Source organism: Prionailurus viverrinus, chromosome D4 (assembly GCF_022837055.1).
Source record: "Prionailurus viverrinus isolate Anna chromosome D4, UM_Priviv_1.0, whole genome shotgun sequence".
Classification (NCBI taxonomy): Eukaryota; Metazoa; Chordata; class Mammalia; order Carnivora; family Felidae; genus Prionailurus; species Prionailurus viverrinus.
In genome coordinates, this window is record NC_062573.1 from 86,436,360 (window position 1) to 86,458,799 (window position 22,440).

A 22,440-nucleotide genomic window follows, 5' to 3' on the forward strand; every position below is an offset into this window, starting at 1 on the left:
CCGTGGGGAATTTCTGGGTGGCACGTCCCACAGCACGGCGTGCCTGCCACGGGGGAGGGGGTGGAGACCATGCAGGTCAAGTTCCCGCACAACCAGGCAGCCCCCCTCTCTGGGCTTCTGTCACTAGTCCATTGCCTTCTGTGAAAATCAATCACCGGAAACCTCATTTAGTGTCGAGCGGTGAGCTCTCGTGCAGTACGCCCCGTTGCTGCTGGCTTAAAGTTTTCTTTACCAGCCCTGCAGGATGAAGGAAGGTTTTCTCCACCCTGGCAACAGCCCAGCCAATGACAGAGGGTACAGCCAGCCAATGAGAGACCAACACAACCCAGCCAATGAGAGACCTCACAGCCCAGCCAATAGGAAGCCGTCACCACCCCGAACCCTGGCTGCCGTCTGTTTGTTTTGTTTCTATTTACTGAAGCTTCTTGGTACCTCACCATCCTACTCAAAATGGATAAAACATGTGATTCCCAGTGATTTGGAACAGCTGTTGGCAGACAGCGACCCTCATAGTTGAGACATTTTAGGGAATCCAAAGGCAAGATAGGTTCCACCTGGTCTTTGGACGAGGCTCTTGTGCTTTTCCGGAAAAATAGGTGAAACTTCCAATAATTTGTAATTGTAATGGGCATTCTAGGGAAACTTTGATTTAGATAAGTCCACCTTAAGGGGCACCCTCTAAAGAGAGGATCCCAAACCTCTCTGGGACAATTGAATGCATGGGTTTGATTGGTAGGCAGAAGCTTCTACAAAACAAAATGGCTTCAAAAACAATCCTAAAAGGATCTTTACAGCATGCAAATAAAGAGTCTTTGCATTGAGTAATGAATAGAATTGTTGAATCAGTATGTTGTACATCTGAAACTAATATAACATTGTATGTTAATTGTACCTCCATAAAAAAAAACACTTTGGTGAAAATGTTGGCCATCCGAGCAAGTAACCTTAACTTAGTTCATCTGCCAGAAACACAATTTTGATCTAACTATTCTTTTGAGTTTTGTAGCTGAGACATGCCTAAGAAATCTATAAGATTTCTGTGTCTGTCTATGTGCTTATGTAAGTCTGTGTATGTGTATGATATTTTTTTACCCTCCCTCCCATGGTATCACCAAAATTAACTTGTAAAGAGTTCTCTTTAGTTGGCTTAAAGAAAGTCTTATATAAATTAAGTAAACTAACCCAAATGTTTTTCAAGTTCATATGATCTGGGATAATCTTTGATAATTAAATGCTAGTTTAAATTTCTTGATTTCATTAATACAGGCATGCCTTAGGATTATCAACTTTGAATATAGTGCAAACACAAAACTTTAGTTTTACCTGGGTTTATTACTCACCTAAGTGCATGTCATCTATGTTGCAAAATTTGTCAGCAAGAAAATTTGCTTGAGATGATGCTAACTTGGTCTAGCATCACATCAAGTTTTTGTGAATAATCTAAACATAATTGTTGGGAACGGTGTGATTTAGATGGATGAATGGAAATGGGATAAAAGTTTTAGGTGCAATAATTATAGTATGTTTGCTTAAAACAAGTAGTTAGCCTAAATCTTTTTTGTGGTGCCTCAAAACACCTTTGTTCTAAGTTAAATTAAATGATGGAATTTCGTTAAATATCTGGATTTTCTAAACAAGATAAAGTACTAAAACATTTATTACTGAACATAGGTTTATCCACCTTTGACTTCTTATTTCAGAACAACTAAAGATATTTGAGTCTATTACTCAACATGTTTTATGCCACACTGAGAACATTTTCTGTCTCTAGAAATTATGAAATGTATTTATAAATTTGCCAGTGCACAATAGCTTACTCCTTAGTTTTCACTAGGAATTAAGGATTTTGATTGATATATGTGAAAAATAAAACTATTAAAAACAATAAGGATGAAAGAAAATGGCAATATGTGAAAAGCAGACAAGACGTTTCTAGTAAAAGAAGGTATGAAGAGTGGAAATGCATTTTGTCGAGGGAAATAAATGTGATTTTGTCCCAAAGTAGAGCTGGTTATTTTGGAAAGGGAAAGAGAACAAGAGACAAACTAAAAGGGACATAAAAAGTTATAGAAGATTTGTAGGAAAAGAAACTTGGGAAGGGAATTTTGTGTGTGATCAAGCAGGCTAAGATGAAAATAAATGTACTTAAAATGAATTTTAATATTAAAAAGTACAAAATTACAGGAAAGTACAGTGCAAAATTAGAATTTAGTTTTGTCATGTTACTTTCAATTCTATTTTGTATAATTATTTTTAGGTTTTGCATTTTATTGCCGGTCAAACGTTTGTAAAACAATGTACCCAATAAGGTCATTCTAGCACATGCTTCAAGGTGACTTCCAACACTTAACAACCTTGAGAAGACAGAGACTTTAGTCCTTAGATCAATTTCTTGTGTGTTCAGAATGAGTTGATATCTATCTAGCTGGGGATGAGGCAGGCTTAGGGTCCTCCTACTCCTAGCCATCTTAACTCCAAAACATTTCCCTTTTGTTAGCAGATGCAAAAGATGTTAAAACAAGTGTCTGGGAGAGGAGGGTGTTAGCCTGAGCCCAGCAAGGGGTACAAAGAGCATCCTGATTAATCCTGGGGTGTGCTTGGAGGGTGCACCCTAGGGGAAGTTTTTTAAGACAGAGACTTTAGTCAGAAAGCACCCGAAGGTCTCTCCCTCCTAACCTTCCTCGTTACTCAAATGTGGCCTGAAGTGGTTTCCAACTGCTATGCATTTTCCCTCCGATGTAGGACATGACAACCAGCAAAGGTCCTCCGTGCCACTGAGGGACTAAACCACTAAATACAGAAAACCTGACTCGGGACAGGTGCTGCTTTTGGGGAAAGCTCTTGATTAAAAAGGGGAATGTGAAAATGAGTAAAGGAAACCTTGCTTAGAGTGGAGTTGGGGGTCAGACGGGGTGGGGGGGACTCTCATGCCCCCACCCCCACTCCTTGCAGCCTTTGAAGATGCAACAGGAAGAGCCCTACCTTGCATTCAGTCAGGACCAAGTTCGCTTTACCGCCCCTGCAGGAGGAAGGAAGATTTTCTTCTGACCTGGCAACAGCCCAGCCAATGACAGAGGGCACAGCCAGCCAATGAGAGATGGTCACCACCCTGAACTCTCGCTTTCATCCAGTGGACTTCTGTTCAAAGCAGCCCCTCACAACTTCCTCCTTTTTCTCTATAAAGAGACATTTCTCTGCTTTGTTTTCCAGACTTGCCAATGGGTTGACATAGTTTGTGTGTCCCCAATTGTAGTTTCTCTGCTGTTCCTGAATAAACCCATTTTGCTTGTAAAATAGCTGGCTATCTGGTTTTTAAGGTTGATACCAGAGCAGCTCGGGGAGGCAGGTCTGATCATTAGCATCCTGCCACATAGATGGGGAACTGAGCACAGACTGGTTAAGCAACTCGCAGAAGGTCTCAAGTAAACTTATGCGAGGAGGAGGCATCCAGGTGCAGAGTGAGGGGGTGGGTGTGGTCTATATGACAGGGAGTGGCCTGTGGTGGGGCAGGGCCGAGGTGGGGAGGGGCCACAGTGGGCGGGGCCTCGTAGGGGTGGGCGGGGCCTGGGGATGGGGGTGCTGGGGTGGCACTTGTGGTCGGGGAGCCTGTTTTGCAATGGCAATGAGGGAATATGGGCCCGTCGTCGTCAGAGGCTGGTCACGAACAAACCTGCTGGTCCAGGAGGTGACAGGCCAAACCCAGCGGAGCAGCCCATTCGCAGCCAGGTCGTTTGTTACGTAGCATCGCTGCAGTGGTTCCTAGAGATGGGTCTCGTCAAGGACCCCCCCCTGGAGCCACCTTTAAATAATACCATTTATCACCTTGCGCTGAGGACCCCCGTGTGCCAGTCCCACTGTGCGGAGGAGCAGGCTGTTCCCAGAGAGAGGTGAGGCCACTTGGCCCAGCCCACACCAGGGGAGGAGGCCTGTCCGATCCCAAAGTCTCTGCACTTCCCCACCTCCCTGGGATTCTGGGGTGTGTGCCAGACCCTCCGGAGCTCTGAGGTGGCCTCCTAGGGCTGCCACAACAGAGCAGCACAGGCTAGGGGCTTCACCTGCAGAACCGTGTCCCCCACTGTTCCTGGGGCAGAGGTCCCAGCTCCAGGTGTCTGCAGGGCTCACTCCTCCCGGGGCCCTGAGGGAGGTCCAGGGGCCCCCTGGCTCTCATGGGTCCTTGGCTTGCAGATGCATCCCAGCCTCTGCCTTCATCTTCACGTCCTTGTCTGTGTGTGTCTGTGTCCAAACTTCCCCTTTTATAAGGACACCAGTCATACTCCAGGCTGACCTCATCTGAACTAATTACCCCTGCAATATCCCAGTTTCCAAAGAAGTACCGGGGGTTAAGGCTTGACAGGCGAGTTTGGGAGGGACATAACTCAACCCATAGCAGCCTCTCAACGTGGACGTCAGTGCTGTGGCTCTAGCCCTGGCTGCTTGTTGGCCACCAGAGGAGTGGGGGTGACCACTTGGTGTCCCCAAGAAGCCAGAGCCGCTCCCGTGTCTGCTGAGGGCTGAGCTGGGGTGTGGTTCTCAAGGAGAAAGGGAGGGACAGTGCTGCGTGTGCACACGCTTTCCTGTAACGACCCCCTGGAACTGCAGAAATCCCTGTTTCTGGGGCAGGGACTCTATCAGGGGTGGGGGGAAAGCTGTTCCTGATCACCCACCCACGTGTAAAGTTCCATTGTGGATCACGGAAAGGAATTGCAAAAACGATTTTTAAAAATCTTATTAAAAATGGCTCTAACCCTTAAAAAACTGGACCTACCTGGTAGGCATGGGAAGCAGCCAGTGAGCTAATGGATGGAAACAAGGAGGGCCGCGCTATTATTAGCTCCAAAGCCCGTGCTGGCCTCTGAGCTGGTTCCAGCCTCGGCTGCCTTGGCTGAGCAGAAACAACTGGGTCCTTCCAGCCCCGCCCCGGGGGGAGCCCTCTGAGCCCGCCTGGCCTGGCCTGGCCCGATGAGGATGGACGCGGGGCACAGGCCCGATTCAGAGACCTCCAGAGGGGCGGCCCCGTCCCTGCCTGGGGCTCGGGCCGCCTCCGGACAGGTGTGAAAGCCCCAAGGCCTCCCGCCTCCAGGCAGCCTTTTCCGGCCCTGCCAGCCCGCAGTGAGGCCAGGCCGCCCTTGGGCCTTGGCAGCCTGGCCAAGCCTCCAGCTGGGCGGATGATGGATGGGGCGGCGTCAGCGCTCGCCAGAGAGTGGATTTTGTGTGTGTTTGACATTTATTTACTGTCCGTATAAACACTAACACCTATGAAGCATGCTCCCCGTGTGATAGCTTGGCCGAAGGCAGCTCTTAAATACATAAATTATGCACACCTCGCTAATGAAGGGCCTGACAGCCGGGAAGGTCTATTTACCGCGGCCCAGTTTCCATATAAAATCCGGGCACCAGCGAGCCGGGATTTGCGCATGATCACAGCCCTGCCTGTTCAGACTCCAACTCGTTTCTTTCCTCTTTTCTAAAACGTTTCTCCTCGGTCTTCTTTTTTATTTCCCCTTTTAAAGGTTTGACATAAAACTGAAGCCGCTGTGTAACCGTGCTGCCTGGAGCACACGTGGGGAGCCGGCCCATCTGGCGCGGGCTTTGCCGACGGGCGTGTGCGCGAACAATATGTGGTTTGACAAATTTCAAGGCAGGCTTATGAAAAAATAACAGCGGCGCTGCCGTCGCGGTGAGCGCCCGTCCACCTGTGGGCGCGGCGGGGGTGCCCGGCCGCGTGAGTCAGGATGCCCGGCGGGGATTAGGAGGCCCGCGTCAATCACCGTCGTCCGCACGTGTTGACACAGCAGTGTCTCGGCTGCAGAGACCTGGGTTGTGGCCATCCTCTGCAGGTGGGGGGGACGCACACTCCCTCAGGAGCCTCAAGACCCTCTAGGCAGGTGGTCCTCTGGTGACTCAGTCTACTCAGCTGAGAAAGGGGTGTGTGCGGGGCCGCCGGCTTCAGATGAGCTCCACGGCAGAGCCTGGCCTGTGTGCCCAGTGCCAGGGCGTAGGGGTTCGGTCCTCAGGCAATCCTGCCCCGCAGGCCCTGGCCAGCTGCTCAAACATGGCCTGGGGCCATGCGGCCCGCTGCGGGTGGGGCTCTTGCCGTCTCTGCGCCTTGGCTCCCTCACAGGAAAAGTGGAGGCTCTGAGGGGCCAGGCAGAGGGTTGCCAGAGGTTCTGGATGCTTCCTGTGGGCTGGGGTGGGGGGGGGGCTCTGCCTGCAGTGTGACCAGCCTCTGTGGGGGCCTTGCGTGTGTGGGGCAGGGCTCCAGGCTCCTGGTACCAGCTGACCCTGTCTTTATGGATGGCACAGGCCATCCTGAGCATCCCAGGAGGAGATGCAGGTGGTCCTACGGCTCTGGGACTCCTGGCCACTTAATACCTCCTGGACTGGTCCACAGCCTCAGACACACCTTTTCACCACATGCATCAGCTGTGTCTGGGCCCCTACCAGGGCAGGGACTGGTCTGCTTCTGTCTGGTCTCTGGCCTTGTATACAGAAGGTGCTTACTAAATGCATCAGGAGGGGTAGGAGGCAGGAGGTGTATTGTGAGCAGGTGTGGGGGCACGGGGGTTCCCTCGCTTCCCGCGGGATAGGGCTGCCCTGCCTGGGACTCTCCTCTCCCGGGGGTGAGCTGCTTTCCTCCAGAGTCCCAGGCTCACCTTCTACCTGGCACGGGGCAACAAGGCTCCCCCTGGAGGACCTCCTGGCCCAGGGCGGGTCTGAGAGGCTGTGGGCCAAAGTCATGGAGGGCTTCCGGGGGAGGGGACATGCTGGTTCTAGACCAGAGGATGTGGATAGGAGGGGAGACCCAGGAGGGACACTCCAGGGGGAGGGGGTGGTGTGAGCAAAGCCTCAGAGCCCAGCGGCCTTGAGTGGTGGCGGTGTGGAGGCTCTGGGGCAGGCTGTGGCGGGCCCACAGCTCCAGACTTGCCTGCAGAGTCCAAAGACCGCTCTGAGGCTTGGAGGGGATGCAAGTCGCTAAGGTCACAGAGCAAGTCAGTGGTGGGGCCGCCCAGCCCTGCTCCGAGTGGCCCCGGCTGCTGGGACACTGGCTCTGAGGCCCACGGAGCAGGGCCACGTGCCGCCAGCTTCGTTAAATTCATATTTCCACCTCCGTTCTGCACAAATATCTGTATTTACCATCAAGTTCGGCAGTATTTATTTTCTAAAGTAGTTCTGTTTAAACAAGGAGTTTCTCTCTTAAATTCATCGACTCCAATTTCCTGTGGACCCCGGCCCTCCAAGGAGCTGACATTAATCATTTGCATGACTGCAGGTCCTGTGGTCTCAGGGGGCCTCCGGCAGGCGGCGGCCATGACGCCAGGCTCCACTGTGGCTTCTCCTGACTCTTCCAATTAGAGGGGGGATCGGGCACTGGGCCCTCACCCTGTCCAGGTCCCCACTGTGCTGGTCACACCCGGGGTGACCAGAGGTGGACCGTGGCTGGGCAGCGCGGGGCCCCCCTGGGCTGAGTGGCTCCAGTGAGCTCTTTCCCTACAGGGGCCTTGGCTTGGACCTCAGGCATCGAGACCTAGTGCCCGGACAGTTGTCTGCCTCCAGTGCTGACCCCATGTGCCTCTGTTTGCTTATCTGCGAAATGGGACGCTACCCACCCCTCCTACTCCTGGCGTGAACCGGGTGAAGTACTGGGGTGGCTGTGTGCTATGACTTCGTTGTTGTGGCTGGCGGGACCCGAAGGCACAGGGCTGGCACAGGGAGGATGCTCGGTGGGGGTCATTCCTGTGCCTTGCCATTCTCTCCACAAGACTTGCTGCAGATAGAGGTTCTGGCCTCTGCCTCCCCAGGGGTGGGTGGTGCACGCGCACTGGGAGTCCTGCACCCCTGGAGCTCGGCTGCCAGCTGCAGCAGGGAGGGCATGAGCGGGAGGCTCGCAGGTGAAGGGAGGCCCCGAGTGCTGGGTTTGGAAGGAGACAGTAAGTAGGTCAGCCCCGGGGGATCTCAAAGATTCCACAACAGCTACAGGGCTCAGGCTTGACCAGCGCTCGCAGTCTGCTAAGCACCCTGTACTGTGTGTCGATCCTCTGACAGCCCTATACAGGTGGGGAAACTGAGGCACATCGTGGGCAAGCAGATAAGTTGCCCAGCTGGTGAGTGGGGGAGCTGGGTGCCCTGACCCCAGACTAGGCATCTGGCTCCACCCCTGCCAGCTCCACGGGGCCCCCCGCCCTGGCCGTGGGGGTTTCAGGTAGGACGAGCCATGAGAGCTGGGCTAGGGCCCCAGAACAGTGGGCCAAGTTGACTGTCCCCAAGGGAGCAGAGATTTAGGAAGAGAACCCGGTGCTACCTTCAGAAGCAGGTGCCAAGATCACCCATGTCCCCTAGAAGGGCCACATCGTGCCTGGAAGTCTGGGTCCTATCCCCAGCTGAGGGAAACCGAGGCCCAGAGCTGGGATAGAGTCCAACCAAACTCCCAGGGCTCCTGCCCTCACGTCCTGCTCACCCCGTTTCCCTCCCGAGGCTTCTCTTCAAGGTGCCAAGGGTCTCAGCTGTTCGTCCTCGTGCACCCACCTCAGGTCTTCCGTCAAAGCCCCAAAGATGAATGGAGGCCCGCAGCAGTTCAGTGTTGCTGTGTGACCACCGCCCCAGGACCTGGCATCTGAAACAGCAACAACCTTTTCATTGCCCAGCTTCTGCCACTCGGGGGTAGCTGGACGGGCACAGCCCCTCTCTGCTCCAGGGTGGTCTCGCTGGGCTGTGTGCCTGTCTCCACCACCCTCTCCTCCTGGGTGCCTCCCCCCACACTGCCCCCTGCCTCTCTGGGGTTCAGGAGGGCTTCCAGGAGGTGGGCCAGGGAGCACAGGCCCCGACAAGCGCAGTCTGCAGGGATGAGGTCCCGCCCGCCACCTTTTGTTGGTCAGGGTGAGCCACCAGACCGGTCCAGATGCCAGGGGGGCCGAGGAGGAATCCTTGGCTGTCTCTGCAGAGAGTCTGTGCATTCCGCAGGCCACATCAGCGACTGTCCTGTCGAAGACAGAGGTGGGGACAGCCTTAAAGAAGGTCAGGAACAAGGTCAGGTCTGGATTGGACAGAGGGGGTTGACGAGGTCCAAGAGGTGGGGGCCCTGATCCCATGGCACTGCTCCCCTTACAAGGGGAAGAGACACCTGGGCTCTCTCCCCACCACACGGGACCCGAGAAGGCCCATGTGCAAGAGGGAAGAGTGCCCTCCCAGACCCCACCACATCGGCTCCGGCCTCCAGGACCAGGAGGGGTGTCTGGCACTTGTCACGGTGGCTGAGCCCACTGAGACAGGGACCAGAGGGTGGGCCTCCTCGCCTGGCGTCATCCCTGACGCCATCACATAGGAGACGTTTGCTGGTCCGTGGCCACAGGAGGGTGTGGGGACCACATCCTTCTCTTTGGCTTCTGCGTTCCTGCTCCAGGGCTGGAGGAAGTGCCCTTGGCCCACACCGGTCAGCAGCTTCATCCCTGAAGATCTCCCCTCTTTGCCGATTCCAAGTGTGCGGTAGAACTTACTCGTCTTAGAACAGAAGCGTGCTACCCTCTGCCCGTTCTCTTCTCTTAGTTATTCCGTTGGGAGCAGCGTTCAAGTGCATGAGTGAAGGCGAGACAGTGGCGCCTGGGCTTTGGCTGGAATAACCCACTGAGGGAGGGGGCACAGAGGGGCCAAGAGCGGCCCTGACGGGGGTCTGGAGGAGCCGTGTCGTGGGCGCGCAGGCTCTTTAAACCATTCTGTTTGAAAATCCCAACAACATAGTTAAGGCCTATAAAGCAATTCTATCTATTCTCTCTACAAAAAAATGAAAACCTGGCAAGTTAAGATTCACGTTCCCATGATGGCCCCCACCTCCTGATCCCCTCCGCGGGTGTCCACTTTGCCTGGTTGGAGCACACCCTTGCAAACATTGAAACAGGCCTCGTTTACGTGCATCTGCGTGTGCAGAAAGCAGATGGGTTGCTTCACGGGCCTTAACTACATTGTTGGGATTTTCAGACAGAACGGTTTAAAGAGCCTGCGCGCCCACGACACCGCTCCTCCAGACCCCCGTCAGGGCCGCTCTTGGCCCCTCTGTGCCCCCTCCCCCAGTGGGTTATTCCAGCCAAAGCCCAGGCGTCACCGTCTGGTCTGCAAGCACCTCAGCGTGTCGCCATCCCTGTGTGCCCGTTACCGGCACCGCTCCATCAGCACGCTGAACAGAGTGAGCGGGCGTTCCACAAATGTCCTCCTGTGATCCGCGTGTTGACTCAGGATTTGCTGGGCTGTCAAGGCGCCACGAGATCATGTTTCTGCACCTCACCACGCAGGCCACTTCCTCCAGTGTGTCTCAGAGATCCGTCCTGTCCAAACCTGCAGGAGGCCTCAGAGGGCTTCCGAATTTACTTAGCGACACCTCTATTCACGAAGACACATTTAGGCTGCTCTGGGGTTTTGCTACAAAAACAAGGCTGCAATTAACATTCTTGTCCCACTCTCTGCACCCTCGGAGTGTTATTGTAGGGATGATGGCTGGCTCTTGGGCAAACCACTTCTCTCTGAGCCTCGGTTTCCCCTTGGTGAGGGCGGGAATGCATGGATTGTGTTGGCACCCAGTGTTCTAGGATGGCTCCCTGAGGTCACACCTGCTGAGCCCCCATTGTTCTCTGTGAAGGGAGAGAAGGTGCTTGGCTCTGGCTTGGAGGCAGAGCCAGCAAACGGCCTCGTCTTCCTTTGCTCTGTGGCAAAGATCCATGGCCGATGAGGCTCCTTCAATTCTGGGGTGTTGTCTGTCCCCCCCTTTCCTGGCTGACCCCCTCGAGGGCAGACCTGGGAGGGCCTGGGTGTGGGGCCAGTATGGCCTGACAAGGCCCCACAGGGACCTTGGGTCTGTGCTGGTTTCTCATGGCTGCCAGAGGAAAGCACCCACAATGGGGGCTTACAACAGAAATGTCTGGGGCCGGGAATCTGAGATCGAGCTGTCAGCAGGGCCATGCTCTGTCCGGAGGCTCTCTGGAGGATCTTTCCTCTGGCCTCTTCCTACCTGGCTCCTGGTAGCCCCAGTTCCCTGGGCTTGTGGCTGTATCCCTGCAACGTCTGTCTCCGTGGTCACATGGCCACTGTCTCCGTGTGTGTGTGTGTGTGTGTGTGTGTGTCTGTGCCCTCATCTCTTCTACAGACACCAGTCCCTGGATTTAGGGCTCACCGAGATAATCCAGGATGATCTCATCTCAAGATCCTTAGCTCATTACACCTACAAAGACCCCATTTCCAAATAAGGTCACATCTACAGGCACCGGGAGTGTGTGACTTTGGGGGACACCATTCCTCCCCCACTGGAGACCCAGTGAGTGGCAGCCTCACCCTCTGGGGAATCTGGGGCTGCTTGGGAGGCAGAGGGGGGCCTCTGTGTGTCTTCTAAGCTACAAAGGTGCTGCCACATACCTAGTGACCGAGACCCCGTGGTCTTGCCTGGGGCCCAGGGCCTCTCCACACCCCCTGTGGTTGGCAGAATTTGGGCCTGTGCAGCTGGGGGATTCAGCTCCAGGCATCAAGCTCACTTCCGGAGGCCACCCCTGTGAAACAATTCACACCATGCTGTCTGCGCTCCCCAGGCCACGGGGGAGCATCCCTCTGATGCTTCACTTTCTTGTAAGTCACCACCACCCCCCCATTAGGTCAGGCCCACCCAGCACAGTCTGCTTGGGGATGTGCTTAGTTACAGGTCCTGTCAGGTAGCAGGAGGGGATATGGGTGGGCTCTGTAGGGGGAGGAGGGCCTGTAGAACTTCAGGAGCAAGGGCAGCTGGGAGAGGTGGCCGACGAGGTGGCATGACCTGCCAGAGAAGTCACAGACAGGGTGTCTCCCACAGGCCCGCGCCCCAAGCTGCCAGGCTCTGATCAGGCCATCCGCAGAGGCCTCCCTCTCCCTGCCCTTCCGTCCTCCCCGACAAGGCTCCCAGGCACCTGGGGCCAGAGGTGGTGCCAGAACCGGCAGTGTCCTGCACAGTGGGCTGCTGGTTCCCCAAGTGACACTTGTTGATAACTAAACATCTCCATTCCCGAATGAAGGACCAGTGGTTACAGGACACACCCAGGTGTGGTCAGGAAATTCCTCGTCTTCACCAAACCCCTCTCCTTTCCCCTTGGCCTGGCCTCGTGCCGTCCCAGGACCCGGGAGGGGCTCTCACCAGCACTCAGTGGGCAGGAGAGATGAGTGTCTTTCCCGGCTTGACCCCAAAACCCATCTCTTCCTCTCTGGTCCCTGCAGGAACCGGGGTCGAGAGTGCTGAGGCCCTAGTATGTGTTGTGAGCACCGGAAGAAGGCTGGGTCCCCAGGCACACACAACTGAGGGAAGGAATCTCAGCAGACATGAGGGGCCCCAGAAGCAGCCAGAGATGAGGCCTCGCAGGGGGACCACCAGTAGCAGGGACATCCCCAGGCACACAGTCATGGCCCCTGAGTGGCCCCTGAGTCGCCTCCCTCTCTGTGCTCTGCCCCTGCGGAATGAGATGACCCAAGAGTGACCAGAGATTAAGGAGCCTGCCTGGCATTTCCTGGGCTGGTCGGAGGGCAGTGGGGGGTTGGAGGGCATGTTAAAGTTGCTTCAGAGATGGGGAGACTGGGGCCCAGGGAGGCCTGTGCCAGCCCCTACTTGGAGCCCAAGGGACAGCAGGTCCCCCACGCTGCCGAGTCTTGCCATGGAGACTTGGAAATCCGAAGTAAGGTGGCTGCTCTAGAGAACGTGTCCACACCTAGCTCCACAGCTGTGTCTGGATGTCCCTGGAGCCCCGCACACAGATGCCCCTGCTGTTCTGTTTCCATGCGCTGGTTTGTGACCACGAGCCAGGCAGCATACCTCCCTTTAACAAGGCTCCAGCAGCTTCTACGACTTTTGCATCCTTGACCTCACGGAACAATGTCTCCTGCAGGACGGGATTATGCCTGAGGCCCATGGAGAGGGTGGTCCATTGACGTCCTGCTGTCTCCTGCAGCCCCCAGCCCACCTGCAGGAAGTGGGGGTGAACGGGCCGTTCTCCAGGACAGCTCCTCACCTGCCCCACCCGCCACATTCTCTCCCCATGACATCACCTGGCACAGGCAGGTGGCAGCCCAAAGCCTCAGTGGCAGGCTGACAAAGGGCAGGGATTAGGTCTGAATGACAGGCCCGACAGTGCCTTGGGTAAATCCTCACGGGGGCTGCTCACGCCCTGAGAGGCGTCTGTGGTCGCTCCCTCCCAGGGTGGCCCCAGCCTCCTGGAACACTCATGTTCTCCTCACCGGGCCACCTGCTGCTCCCGTGGTCCTGCCACCTGTGCGGGTCGCCTGGCTACAGACGAGCAAGGCCAAGACCTGAACCCAGGACCAACTCTGAGTGCACATCCCTGGCTGCCCTGATTTCTTCTGGAGGCTCCCGGGCAGAGGGCCATTGTACATTGTACAGTGAGCCACTAGGTGACTGTGATTCCTGTTGAGCAGAGGCCAGGAGTCGGGCATCGGGGTGCTTAGAGGGTCCTGGCACGTCACTGGGAGGTGCCCTGGAGCATGTCCCTCCAGCCCTGGGGATGAGAGGGAAGATGGGGAGCCCAGGAAGCCTCTTCAGCACCAGTCGTACCTGGAGCCCACATCAGCCTCTGAAACCAGCTGCTGCATTTGGGGGGGTCTCAGAGTCCACTCACCACAGCCTGGGAGCTCCCAGGTGTGTGTCCTTCCATAAGGGGGTGCCATTCCTCCTTGCTGGGCCTTGGTGTGGAGACCACAGGCTGCGGACACAGGACACAGGACACAGAGGCAAACAGGTGCCTGAGAGGTGATGCCTGCCCACCACGCCCGGGTCCTCCTGCTTCTTTCCTTCTGCCCTCTGGTTCTTCATTCCTTCCTCCCCTGACTCCTCCTTTTCCTCCTCTTCCCTGCCCCTCATCCCACCCCTTGCGGCCAGTCTTGGACCCAGAATTCCTCCTGGCTGAGCAACAACCCCAGGCTGCTTGGTTGAGCCCCACTGTCTATGGTTGAGCCCCACGGAGAGGGAGCAGCCAAGCCAGGGCCTGGGGGCAGGGGTGGTGGGCACAGGCATGTCCTCCCAGGAGCCGCATCACAGCCTGGGCCAGTGGTGCCCCACGTGGTCTTCAAGAACCCTGGCTCTGTCCCCACTGAGGCTCTCTCTCTGCCATCCCTGTGCTCAGCCAGCAGATGAGACACATGGGGTGTGTGACTGAGCCGTGGAAGGCCTGGCTGGTGCCCTTCAGGGGCCAGACTGCCTCCCTCCCGCTGGCCACCTCTGGTACCAGTGACCGGCCTTCTCCGTGTGGGCCCAACAGCTGTCTGGCAGGGGCGTTGATGCCCGTGGGCTGCCTGAAGGGTCACGGGGTCCACTGATTTGACTGTCGTGATCCCACCTCCCTGGGATCCCACTGGGGGACACCTGTGCTCAGGCCGCTCCAGTACCAGGAGGTGGCCCCACACCCAGGGGCCATGCCCTCTGCTTGGGACAGGAGATGTCCCACTACAGGGACCTCAGGCCTGTAACCTCATGGAACTGAATTCTGCCGGCAAAAAGGACGAGCTTGGAACTGGGTTTTCCCTGGCACCTCTGGACGAGGATCCAACTGGGCCAACACAGGGCAGAGGACCCAGCCACACCGAGCCCCAGAACTGTTAGCGTTGTGTGAAGCTGCTAAGCGCGAGGTGATTCTTATGCAGTGTAGAAACTGAATACGGATCCCGAAACACACACCTCAGCGGGTGCAGCCAGGGTCAGTGCAGACTGCAGCAGGGGCGCTAGCGTAGACTTACAAGCAAGTGAACCCTTGTGGTTTAGACCATCAAGGTGTAGCTACTTTGTCTGCAGCAGGAGCTGGTATGGCTTGTCAGCACCTACGAGCCAAGAGAGGATGGATGGGACAGCCAGAAGTCCATGGGCTTTGAGAGTGGTCAGGAAGCTTCAGGTGGTAAGTCTGAGCTGAACAGGTAGGGAAGGAGGGAAGGAAGGAGGGAAAGGAGAGAAGGAGGGAGGACAGGGAGGAAGGAAGGAAGGAAGGAAGGAGGGAAGGAAGGAGGGAAGGAAGGAGGGAAGGAAGGAAGGAAGGAGGGAAGGAAGGAAGGAGGGAAGGAAGGAAGGAAGGCAGGCAGGAAAAAGGAAGGAAGGAAGGCAGGGCATTTCTGGCAGAAAGATGAGCACCTGGAGGAGGGGAGGGGAGCACGGCTCAGACAGGAGCAGGGGGACGAACATGGGAAGAGACAGGACTCAGGGACTTGGAGGACTTTGTCTCAAGGGAGGCTGTTTCAGTCTCACGGGGACAGTCCCCACCGGGAGCTGGTGGTCACCGTGGAGCATGGAGTTGAAGGGGAGACAGTGGGTGGGGGACCAGTCAGAAGAATAGGGTGCTCATCCTGACAGCCTCTGCTCCAGGCACCCTGGGGTTGTCAGTGGTAAACTGAGGCAGAGAGCCAGGGCCAGTGGGGGTGGAAGAGAGAAGGAAGCCATGCCTGAGGGCTCTTGGGGGAGGGCCTGGGCATCGAGGGACATACTCAGCCTCCACCTGGGCATCGAGGGACATACTCAGCCTCCCACTCAGTGGGAGGGAGGGAGGGGGCTGCCTTGGGGGGTCCCGGCTGAGAGGGGGCCAATCCCAGCTCCACGTGGACACCCCAAGCCTGGGTCCTCCCAGATGAGCTAAAATGGAACAGAACACCCCGCCCCCCACCGCCACGTTTGAGACACTTGGTCCCAGCTGGGTTCACTCACAGAAGCCCCAGCCAGGAGTTTACAGTCAGGAGACTGGGGTTTGGAGGTGGGGACACCAAATACGGCCCAGAGGGGGTCTGGTGGGGGCTCGCATCCCTGGGCTGGGGGTGAGGTAGCAGTTTTATGGGAGGAGAGGGCAGGAGCCCACTGCATCCCCTCCTCCCGGGCGGCTCCACCCCAGCGGTAGGAGCCGGTGAAGTGATGGCTTGGAAAGCAGGAGACCACACGAGAAACCAATTTTTGCCTCCACTTAGTAAAATAAAATAAAACGAAATAACCCAAAGCTTTTGAAGTTCTGGCTGCCTTGGCTGCTTTCCCCAGGGGCTGGGTTGGTGCGGCCTCAGACGTGGTTCCCCGGAGCACCTGCCCCTGTGACCCGCCGCCTGCTCTGTGGGCCCCCAGCAAACCCAGCTCCTGGTGCAGGGATGCACCCTCAGGTGTCAGAGAGAGGTGTGCTTGGAGCCTCTGAAAATTCGTGGTTCTGAGAATTCCCCCACCTAGTCTGCGATGGCTCGGTGCCTGTGCCATGATAGTGGTGTCCCTCGCCCTGTGGGCAGCTTCATGTGGACCTCCACCCTGGACACACTCCCCAATCCTCTGCCTGCTCTGGGCGCCCATGTGGAGGACACGGGGAACAGGGGGAACAGGGGGAAGGTGGGGGACGGGCTGATAGGGAGACATGGTGGATACGGGGGATGGGGAGACAGGGGGACCTGGGAGACATGTGGGACAGGAGGGACACGGGGACATAGGGGACATGGGGGACACGGGGGTCATGGGTGACATGGGGACATAGGAGACATGGAGACACAGGGACGTGGGGGTATGGGGACATGGGGGACATGGGAGACACAGGGGACATGGGGACACAGGGGACAGAGGGGACATGGGGGACAGGGGAGATGGGGACACAGGGACATAGGGGACATGGGGACACAGAGGTCATGGGTGACATGGGGACATGGGGGACACAGGGGACACAGAGGACACGGGGGACATGGGGGATTCGGGGGACATGGGGATATGGGGACACAAGGGACATGGGAGACATGGAGACACAGGGGACATGGGGGGCATGGGGACACAGGGGACATGGGGGACACAGGGACATGGGGACAGGGGGACGCGGGGCTCATGGGTGACATGGGGGACATGGAGACACAGGGGACATGGGGGGCATGGGGACACAGGGGACATGGGGGACACAGGGACATGGGGGACACAGGGACATGGGGACAGGGGGACGCGGGGCTCATGGGTGACATGGGGGACATGGAGACACAGGGGACATGGGGACACAGGGAACACAGGGGACACGGAGGACATGGGAGACATGGGGACATGGGGGACAGGGGAGATGGGGGACACAGGTACATAAGGGACATGGGGACACAGAGGTCATGGGTGACATGGGGGACATGGAGGACATGGGGGACACGGAGACACCGGGGACATGGGGGACACAGGGGACAGGAGGAAGTCGGCATCTACATACCAGGAGGGAGGCCTCAGGGGAGACCGGCCCTGCCCACGCCAGTCTCCTGACTTCCAGCCTCTGGGACGGGGACAGAACAGTCACTGTGGTGTTTGTTACGTGGCCCCAAAACACATGCTCTCTCTGCTCTCTGCTCTCTCCTGTGGCACAAAGCTCCCGGGGTCTGATTTCGCATTATTCTGGCCAGAGGCAATTTGAGGCGTTATGGATTTTCCGAGGCCTCACCCCTCTGAGGCATCCTGGGTTCAGAAGCTTCTGGTCCTGCCGGACTTGGAGGCAGACTTTCTGGGCACCCTCTGCTCCTTTCTGTCCTGCCAGCTGTCCGCCCGGCACCTGCCTTCCTTTCCTGTGGGCACTGCACGCGGGTCCAGGCCCGCCCCCACGATCGCTCCCCAACTCCTCACCCGGAGCCACTCACTCGGGGCGAGTGCCGCCTGCCGGACCCCCGCACTGGCCACGCATGCCCGAGGGCGGCACCGATGCCGACCGCGGTGTGAGCCGGAGAAGCGGGTTCTGCCCCAGACACAAAGGGTGGGATTTTCAGGCTTCATCCCAGAAGTCTGATTTCTCACATACGGCTCACTGGGGCCCTGCACCCCACAAGTCACCCGGGGCCCCAGGCTGCCAACAACGGCACCATGAGCGGAAGGAGGAACCGGGAGGTGGGGCTGGGCTCTAGCATGCTCCAGGCTGGAAGTGACACTGTCCCTGCCCACAGGCCATGGGCCAGAACAGACGCCCACAGGGGCAGGAGGCCGTGGGAACACCTGGGTAGCCCACCGCCCCTCTGCACCTGCCCAGTGCAGGTCGGGCCCAGGACCGCACCTGTCTGTGGCCCATGTAGCTCACCTTGGGCATCTGGGCATCGGGTCCGGCCGTCAGGGGCCTCAGCTCTGGATCAGGCTCAAAATAAAAGCGAAAACCAAAGGCCCCCACAGGGTCTGCTTTCTGAAGCCCTGGGCTGCCCACCAGCTTCCACCTTAGACCCGCAGGCAAAGGCCTCTGTGAGGAGGGCGTCGGCAGGCCTCCAGTCCTCCTCTCCCCTGGGGCTGCCACAGGTCTAGCTAGCGCTGGCTTCCACGGGTGCCTCCTGCCAGTCCCCACCGAGGGGCTGTGATCCCACCCTGCAGAACCTTCCCCCGGGACGCTCCAGGGGCCCAGCTGGGTGCCGTGTGCAGGTCTCTCTTTTCTGGCGGCTGGCAGGGAGCTTGCTGTGAAGGCTGAGGACTGGGGGGGGGGGGGGGGGGGGCTGGGAGGGGTGGAGCTGAGCATGGCCCAGGCCACGGTCAGATCTTCAGGCCTGTTCCCGCACTGTTCCCAGCCCGTCCACCCAGGCGAGGACATCCAGCCTGGAGCCCCTCTGCCGGGAGGAACTGTGCGGGACCCCTGCCCCCCACCACACACCTCAGCAACCCCCCAGGACGCTGAGCTGTGTCAGCCCCTGTGCCAGTTCTGTGCCCCCAGAGCTCCGACTGTGGGGGGCAGGGCTGCTCACAGTCTCAGTGCCAGGAGGGCAGAAGTGGGAGCTCCTGGGCTGGTCCCTGGAGGGCTTCCTGGAAGAGGAGGTGGTGGTAGGCTAAAGCGAAGGGTGAGAAAGAGGGTCCCCGTGCAGGGACGGGGCAGGTGGGAGAGAACTGGGAGAGAAGCAGAGAGCATTGGAGAAAAGTGCTTCCAGGGAGAGACACCCCCTCCCCCACCGCATCTTGGCAGAGAGCTCCTCCTGTCTGGACACTACCTCCCACCAAGCCCCGGGACCCCCCAGGTGCCCCCTCCCTAGGTGGCCCTCTTAGCTGCAGACTCACCTGCCGGTTCCTCTGCCTCTTGCCGCTGTGGGCCTGGCGCCCCCCATTCAAGGGAGCCGTGGCCTCCCCTGTGCCCCTGCGGGCACCTGCCAGGGCAGGGACTTCAGCCCCGTCCTTCCCCTGACCGTCATCCCACCCGGCCTGGCCCCCACCTACAGAGGAGAGATGCACCCAGCCCTCACCTCCACAGGCCTCCCCCCGGCTGCGGAAACAGCCCATTACACCCGGCCGATAATGGCCCCTCAATTGAATTAAGAGAGTTCACGGGAAGCCCAGGCATGAAATCCGTTTCCGTGAAAGTCCAAATTTGGGACAGCGGTAGGAGCGGGGGGTGGGAAGGCACTGTGGATCCACCAAAGAAAACACCCCCGTGCATTTGTTTCCAATTCCCTTCCAGCACGCTCGCCCTCTCTCCCTGCTCGCCCGAGGACCTTGGGCGTGGGGCCAGACTCCGCTTTTGTAATTCTCTCTCATTAATGGGCAATTTCCCCTCGAGTGGGGGAGGAAGGAGGAGAGGGCCTTGGGAGAGGCAGGCAGCACGGGCCCTCCGCGGGGAGCCTTGCAGACCGGGCGGGCACAGCCGGGTCGCCTCTCGGCCCCCTCCCCCCGGGACCCCCGTGGCCATCCGGGAAACTGAGGCAGCAGCTGGCCAGGCTGGCATTCTCTGAGTTCTGTGCTGTCAACAATGCCAGGAAACGGGAAGGCGAGGCAGGGAGGGAACAGGAGCCCAGGAAAGGTGCGGAGCGGTCAGATCTCCAAATTCCCGGCCTCGGAGCCTAAAATCATTCTTGGTGTGGGATGGAGAACAGAATGGAGGCCTGGGCGGGAGTCCTGCCTCCCCACAAGGGCTTTGGGCAGCTGGCTTGGGTGAGTGGGCCCACCATGAGGCACCTGCCACCCGGGACGGGACACCCTGTTGAGCTCTGGGACATCTTCCCCTGCCCACTGCTCCCCACCCTTGAGCCTCACTAGCCACTTTGCAAGTGTCAGCTCCAAAGACACTCAGGAAATGGCCACGGGTGGCCCTGTATGTATCCCTTGGCGGATGTCTTGTGAGCTGGAAGCAGGCCAGGGACACCCTGTGGGAGAGGCAGCAAGGGACGTGGGGCCCAGAGCCTCCCTGACACCGGGGGACCAGGCCGAGCCCCGGGCCCTGGCGTCCCACCCCGAGCGGGCCTATTTTAGGAATGAAGTGGGTGCTGTGGACGCTGTGCCCAGAAACAAGGGCCCCACCGGCCGACGGCCAGTCTGGCCTGCTGATTCACTGGCTTCTGGGCCACAGGTAGGTCCCCAGTGGGAGGCACGTGGGACACGTAGGGAAGCGATTCCGCCCGGGGTGCCGGCCCAGCCCCGCTCAACCCAGCTCCCAGGGTGGCCCGGCTGTGACTCCAGACAGAGGCAGCGGCCCAGAGCTCCTGGCAGAGCCACGCTCGCGGTCGCTGGACGAGCCAGGGCACGCCGGGGGACACTTTGAGCCCCGCCGTGTAAGAGCAGGCTCCCCCGCCCCCCCGGCCGGCCCGATAGACCGAGTGTGACTAACGGGCAAAACGTGAGGCTAATGGAAAGCAAACAGGGCCGGACAGGCAGCCCACACGGTGTTTACTCAGCGGCTTGCTGCGTGGCCCAGCGGCCGGGCCACGGGCTGCGGCTGTCAATCACTCGCTGCTGTTTGCCTAACCTCCGCGAGTGTGTTTCTCTTGATTAGCAGAACACAGATAGGGAAGGAGATCTCCCCACAGATGCGCGGCTGCAGGAATGCGCCCTCCCAGCGGAGCAGGGAGCAGGGCCGCGGAGGCACCTCCGAACAGGGCACCGTTCACCAGCCCCGGCTGCTCTGGGGGCCCGTGGGCTCTGCTGTGATGAACATTCACCTGGCCAGGCTCTGGGAAGGGGTTCCACAGGCGCTCCGCCTGCAGCCTGCAGACCCCCAAGGGGCCGTCACTCTGACCACTTATAAGCACGATGCTGAGCTTGCCGGTGAGGTGCCCCCCTCCCCAACCACGGCCCCCAACCCAGTGACACACATCTGGGAAGAAGTGGGGGGGGGCACTGGGGTTAAAATCAGCACTCTGTTCCCAGTGCCGCCGGGCCGACTCTGGCCCGAGTCAGATGCCTCCTTGGTCATTCTAGGTGCATCCCAGAGGGCCTCTGCACCTGGCGCTGGGGCAGGGCGGGTGCGACGCTTTTCGGTGCCCTCTGTGCCTGGCTCTCGCAGCCGCACACCTTTGTTTTTGTACCATGAAAACAGCCATAAGTGACTGTGAACAAAGGGGTATGGCTGTGCCCTGATAAAGCTTTGTTTATTTGTAGGTCAACCGTGGTGCTAGATTGATTGCAAAAAAGTTCTGCAAACAGATTCGAAGGGGCACGTGCACCCCAATGCTTACAGCACTGCTATCAGCAATAGCCAAACTACGGAAACAGCCCAAATGCCCATCGACTGAAGAATGGATAAAGATGTGGTATATATATGCAATGGAATATTACTCAGCCATCAAAAAGAATGAAATCTTGCCATTTGCAATGATGTGGATGAAACTAGAGAGTACAATGCTAAGTGAAATAAGTCAGTCAGAGAAAAACAAATACCATATGATTTTACTCATATGTGGAATTTAAGAAACAAAACAGATGAACACATGGAAAGAAGGGGGAAAGAGAAGAGAGGGAAACAAACCATGAGAGACTTAAAAAAATTTTTTTTTAATGTTTATTTATTATTGAGAGACAGAGCACGAGCAGGGTAGGGGGAGACACAGAATCCGAAGCAGGCTCCAAGGCTCTGAGCTGTCAGCACAGAGCCCGATGCAGGCCTTGAACTCACAAACCGCAAGATCATGACTTGAGCTGAAGTCAGATGCTTAGCCAACTGAGCCACCCAGGCGCCCGACCATGAGAGACTCCTAAAGATAGAGAACAAACTGAAGGTTGATGGAGGGAGGTGGGTGGGGGATGGGCTGGATGGTGATGGGTATTAGGAGGGTGCTTGTTGGGATGAGCACGGGGTGTTGTATGTAGGTGGTGAATCCCTGAAGTCTACTCCAATATCGCACTGCGTGTTGACTAAAATTTAAATAATGAAAGGAAAATAAATGAAAAAGAAAAGTTCTTCAAGCTTTCCTGCATCTGCACCCTCTGCAGGGTGGCTGATGGTTAGCTCTTCCCATGGGGAAGAGGGAGTCTGAGCTCCAGCCGGGAATCTGGGCCGCCCTCACGTGCTTGGCTGACAGAAGAGCCAATGGTGTGTCGGATCCAAGCCGAAGCCGCAGGGATTGGCACACGTCCACCAGCGTCCTCGAATCCTACCCACACGATCATCACTGTTGGGGTTGGTCACCTGTTGGCCACCTGGCTGAGTTATCATTCATCAGCTTTCTTTTCTGGAAAGCTGTTTTCCCCCTTTCCACACCATGTTCTTAAGAAAAAAGTCATTTTGTGCAGCTCACACC

At 57.5% G+C, this 22,440-nt stretch overlaps 1 long non-coding RNA gene across 1 annotated transcript; it reads left to right on the forward strand.

Moving 5' to 3' along the window:
• The first annotated feature begins 416 nt into the window (after positions 1-416).
• On the forward strand, positions 417-3,294 carry LOC125150195 (uncharacterized). The gene is made up of 2 exons (XR_007146259.1): positions 417-596; positions 2,953-3,294. It is a non-coding gene; the product is annotated as an uncharacterized LOC125150195 (long non-coding RNA).
• The last annotated feature ends 19,146 nt before the right edge of the window (positions 3,295-22,440 follow it).